The 6,094-nt window shown below is 35.0% G+C and overlaps 1 long non-coding RNA gene across 1 annotated transcript; it reads right to left on the reverse strand.

The window, feature by feature from the left end:
• Positions 1–222: 222 nt before the first annotated feature.
• LOC111636472 lies at positions 223–1,197 on the reverse strand. The gene is made up of 2 exons (XR_002758539.1): positions 762–1,197; positions 223–703 (listed from the first exon to the last, which is right to left on the reverse strand). It is a non-coding gene; the product is annotated as an uncharacterized LOC111636472 (long non-coding RNA).
• Positions 1,198–6,094: the final 4,897 nt, after the last annotated feature.

Genomic DNA, 6,094 nt, shown 5'->3' on the forward strand with positions numbered 1-6,094 from the left:
ATTTACTTCATTTTGATCTTAGGTATATTTTTCCCATTGAGTAACAATAGTAAAAGTAAGACTAATCGTGTTAATTTTATTAATGAAGAAGACACAAATATCTAAAACTTTCGAAGATTTAAAATTAGAATTTTGTAATTTTAATTATACCTTATATATCAAACTTTTAAGAATACAATTTTATATTTAATTTGAAGGCCAACTTGAATTTTTTTTTCTGTTTGCAATGGTATAATTTAAGATTTTCAAAAATTAAAACTGCAACTTCTTGATTGCTTGTTTACGACAATATTTTCAGTCGAACATTTACATAAAAGGTCCTTTAACATCTTGAAAGGACATATCAATGCAGATGCGCAAATTTTAATAAAATCAATAATTGCATTGAATATATTCATAAAAAAACAAATAAACGAAGTAATTATTGTTTTTATGCATAGCCAAATATTAAGGAAAATGGCTTTAAAAATTAAAATTATAATTTTGAAAATCATTAATGGGATAGATAGGATCCATCGACATATGTTATAAAGAAAAGTAAATAAATTTTTGAAGAGAGATGATGCAAATCCTTCATCTTGTTTACACACATTATCTGCTCTCAATAATGTTGGTACTCTCTTCTGAGCGGTGGTGTAACTTTTTTCGTTATGTTCATCTGGACACGACCAAAATCCCATTGCATATATGTGCTCTTTATCTTCTGAAGGATAAAATAAGTATATAATTAAAATAATAGAGGAGGAAATTAAAATACTTACTTTGATTAACTTCATTATATTTTTCATTTAAAAGTTTGGAGCTTCCAATCTTAAACGATGGAAAATAAGATCTTGCATTTACGAAACACGAAATAAACAAGATTATTTTAAAGATCTGCATATTTATTAATAGAATATAACGGTTATTTCTTCGATAATTAGGTCCAGATTATTGTTAAAAATGTAATTATCGCGTAGCAACAATTGGCTGAGGCAGATCGAAGTACCCATATTTCTAAATCCGCCGACTGGCAGCGGATATAGAAATATGGTGCCTCCAAGCCCACAATATGCAGACGTCCCCCAAACTAATAGTGCTACTTTTGCATTAAATGATTCTATTTTAGGCTATAATTTTAATTATGAAGTAATTGTACTGCTACAGATTTTTAAATAGTGCTTTTTAACATTTCACTGTTATTGAAAACTCATCATTAGTACTATTTTCTGTTCATGCAAAATATCAGTTTAGAAGTAAAATATGAATACTTCTATATGTGTCTTATTTTGTCCTTACGTAAGCTTTTAATTTGCATTCATTCATTTCTATATAAAATTATTTTCTCATTATTTTATTATTTTGAATTCTTAAGCCACTATTAGGCCCGGGTCTAGTGGGCCTAATAGGAAATCCGGCACTGCAAAAAGAGTCTAACTCATTAATTATAAAAATATGTTTATGTTAAAGTACATTTTATTAATAGGCACGACGACTGTATTGCGGATAGTCCGATAAATCATATCTGCTAGACCATCTTAAATGTTTTTAAAAACGTTTCAAAGTTCGAACAATTTTTTCCTTTTGTTTTTATGAATAGATAGAACTTAAGCTCTTGCTCCTCCACTGGCAATTAATATTATTTTACTTGATTGAATGGCTGCGCAAGAGATTTTTTCCATGAGTAATAAGGCTAGGCGCTGCATGCAATTTTTAGTCGACCAACTATTTAGTTTCATGAGTAACACCTACAGACTCCTATGGAACAGCATCGCATAGTATGGCTCACACGCAACAGTTCAGTCCGCCAATTACAGCAGAATTTCGTTTTAACGGATCACTCGAGCCGCCGAAGATATCCATTGTTCCGAGAATCCATTATATCGTGAACAACGGATTTCCCACACCCAGGAAAATATCCGTTATTTAACCCCCTACATATAAGAAATACCTGTACTTAAAATTATTCAGTCTCGAGATCTCTATTCTTTAAATGAAACATATTACAAGATTGTATATTATGCTGTACACGTGTACGAAAGTCGACCAGAGACTCTCCAGTTCTCCAAAGAAATCTGATTGTAATGCAACAAGAACATCTAGAGCTTACACAAATCACAGTGATTCTGTTCATCAGTTTCATTACTATCAGGACTAGGCCTATTAATTAGATTCTGTTGTAAACACTTATTCTTGTTTGAGTATTATGTTGTTACTTGTTGTTTTTCTGTTGTTAGCTAGTAGGTTATGTCTCTTTTAAAACGGAAACAGATGATAGTAGCCCGGTCGTTCGAAATAAAAAGCTTTATTCTAACAACCTTTTACAGCCTACGGTTTTACATCATCTCTACACTGATACAAGGGGCAAAAGTGGGTGCCAACGCGGTATTATTTTTTTGTTTAGCAGCTCCTCACTTTTTCGATTGCCGCGAGCCTTTTACATAGCTTTTGCTCCATAGCCTGCAGATTTCCTGTTTTTCTGGAATGTCAGTCGGGATCATACTTTGTTCTTTTTTCTTTCTGTTAGTCCTGTTTGATTTCCTGGCTGCAGCTTTAGGGAAACCTCTGAACTGCTTCGATGAAATAAAGCTTCAAGTAGAAGACAGTACACAGTGCGACATCTCACTATGAACATCAGGCACACATCCATAAAAAATGATATATGTCTAATCTCGTAACACTGAGAAAGCATTTTTACGAGCACCGATAATTGCACTCCAAGCATTTACTTTGAAGACTTACAAACAAAAATCTTATTGTAAAAGTTTCTATCCCCCACAAAAATGACTAACTCTGTATGGGTGCAACTATGATAGTTATCTTGATGGTAAAATGGTACCACAAACCGCATAAATTTAAAGTAAATCGCACCGTCTGACTGTGGACCAGTCTCCCCTACATTCCGTAAGCAGAAAAAAGAAAAATTACATATGATCATCAGCACTTCGCTTGACTTCACGATTTGTTAAAACAAAACTCATCCATCTTGGTTTTTATGCCGCTTTTCTGCCTATTGAATACAACAACCGCTTGATATTAGCAGTCATTTGTCCACCAGTAGCCAAGTAGATAAAACCACTGAACACTGATAGTTAGTCGTGAGTTCGCGCCTGGCCAACGGGCTGGCCACGTGGAGTTTTTCCGGTTTTCTTCAAGTCAGTAACGCCTAAATAGGGACCAGTTTCCCATAAAAGACCTACTGAGAGGCACTCTCCTCGACAGATCGCCTATGTGTCGCATTTCCTTAATCAAATAAATAAATAACAATGCCACGTACAGCCCATTAATGTTGAAACTCGTCAGGAAAGTCTTTACTTGGAAAGATTCGATTGCCTCGATACATTGTCAACACTACACTTGGATCAGCGTCAATGTTCACTAGATAGCTCCTCCTCAATCGTACCAGTCTGCTGACTCTTTTCGTACAATTGTATAATACATATCCCAGATATAGAAAGTGCATCATCGAACGCTACGAATTCCCGAAACACACAAATATTAACTAACGTTAAAAAACATCCGTTATTCCGAGTTACGAAGCCGCTGAGAGGAAAAATTAAATTGGATTTGGAAATTAAATTAAATTTGGAGACCTGAAAAACTTCTGTTGTTCAGCGATCCGTTAAGAGATTTTGCCGTGTTTAATTTGTATCGTAGCTCAATTGATTGTGGAACTATGATGTGAACTGCCAGTTTAAATCCACGTTCAATTCCAACTAAACAGTCTGACAACTCAGTTTTGGCGTTCGCTATAGTAGCGGGTTGGGATCTTCACAATGAGGTAAGAAGCAAATTTATAGTATTCAATATATTCTGAAGAGATGGAAGTCCTCCACGTGCTATTTTGGTATGTTACTGAAGGCCCTACCAATTGCAAAAGTCTTCGAAGTTACTCACACTCATTCTGTAATAATTAAAAAATTAGTGGGATTGACACTGTAATTCTTGAGTTTGTAGAATTGTTTTTTTATCAAACGTTGAGCAGCAGGGCATACACCCAGCATGTTCTGCCTCGTTTTCTTCTTCGAATCTCAAGAGCGTACAAACAAGCAACCTCATCAAAATCTATAATGAAATGGAGTATGTACGAGACATGTTCAGAAAGTACGTTACTGTGACCATAACGGGCTGTGATTTTTTGTTTTTTGGGGGTTGTCAACACTAAGTGGTAGAGAGAGATCTCCTGACGGAGCGAGCATCGCAAGAACACAGTAGTACGTAAACTCACGTTGTAGTGTCCAGTCGCGTGAAAGATGTCGGTAAGAAATCCCGCCACGTGCTGTGATCCGTTTCCTACTCGCGGAAGGAATAACACCCACCGAAATTTTTTCGCGAATCAAAACGGTTTACGGCAGTGTTTCGCAACGTGGAGCCCACGTCCCATAGGAGGCAATTCGAAAATGGACTCGTCCAGAATTTAAGTTAACCGTATAGCCGCTGTATATGTTAGGGGGCATAAGAATTTTAGAAAGGATTAGGTGGGGGATAACAAAAAAAAGGTTGGGAAACACTGGTTTACGGCGAAGATGTTATGAACAGAACGAGTGTGTTTAATTAATTAAGTGATGTAGGAAGTTTAGTGATGTAGGAAGAACAAATGTTCATGACGAACAGAGGAGTGGAAATCTTCCATTTTGACTTATGAGTTGGTGGAAGAAATCGAGGAAATTGTTCGTGAAGACTGCCGATTGACAATGGATGAAATCCACAACTCTCCAGAACTCTCTTATACGAGACACTCACAGAACACTCCAGGAAAACAAACAGGACTAACAGAAGGAAAAAAAGAACAAAGTATAATCCCGACTGACACTCCAGAAAAACAGGAAATCTGCAGGGCTATGGAGCAAAAGTTATGTAAAGGGCGCCCCTCCTCACACAGCCTTAGCCACCAAGGCGCTCTTGGACTCATTTGGTTGGGATGTTTTGAACCCCCCGTATTCCCGACTTGGCGCCTTCAGATTATCATTTTTTCACCTCCCTGAAGGCACACATGGGTGGAATTAAATTTTCAAGGGACAAGCAGGTGCAGAAAGAGGTTCTGAAGTGAGGGAAGGAGCTGGCGGGAGAATTCATCGAGGAAGGCATAAAGAAGCTTGTGCCACGGCTCACCACATGCATTAAACGGAATGGCGATTATGTGGAAAAATACTCAACAAGTGTATCAACAATATCCTTTAACTTCTTTTAAATACACTTTTTCTAAAAAAAATATAAAAAAATCTAGTACACTTATTTTCTGAACATGCACTAGTGTGTGTGTGATGGATGCATCACACATACGAGGCACGTTCAGAAAGTAAGTGTAATGTGTTGAGATAAAGATTGAAGTTATTTTGTGTACGCACATACACATGCACGTGTATGTATATTCGCAAATAAAAAGTGTACGAGAAAATATTATATGTATAATAAATATTAATTCTGGATAGGCTTTCCTTCCTCATCCTAGTCTGCTTAAATTGATAGACCTTATTTCAGTCCAGACTCCATGTAATAAACAAAATTGAGACCACGTAGTACAAGCATACTACTACTGCATTAAAAACAGTGGGTTCTATTTCACTGCTTAACAATTTAGACAGGCTTTGATTTTCTTGATTGAAAAATATAGCTGATATAAAGTGCTGTAGTTTAAACGAAGACAGCACTTATTCTCATAAAGCTCTACCCTATTTATGAGAATAAAACACTGTAAATCATCATATAAGCAGCGAAGAAGTTCTTAAAACTATAAATAATGAATTTAAAATTTCACAAAAAATTTCTACCACTATTGTTTCCTGTTTCTTTTTGCACTTGGTAATACTATCCTAGTTTAATACTTAAAATATAAAGTATTTAATTAATAATAAGTTTTAGTTTATCTTTAATTATTTTTAATACTACTAAAGAAAGATAAAAAGTTACTTTGCTAGTCAATTGGACAAAGATTTAAAACATTTTTTATTTTCTTTAATTTGAGATAAAGTAATGCTTATTGATATTTACATTGAAAATAGGATAACTCATAATTCCATTTCACAATGACTAAAATTAGTGCTTTATATAAATGTAAATATGATTTATCTTCATAGAAATGTTCAAAATATAAATGGATAATCTCGTTATAAAA

This window comes from Centruroides sculpturatus, unplaced genomic scaffold (assembly GCF_000671375.1).
Source record: "Centruroides sculpturatus isolate CEXI.00-Female unplaced genomic scaffold, Cexi_2.0 scaffold964, whole genome shotgun sequence".
NCBI classification, from domain to species: Eukaryota; Metazoa; Arthropoda; class Arachnida; order Scorpiones; family Buthidae; genus Centruroides; species Centruroides sculpturatus.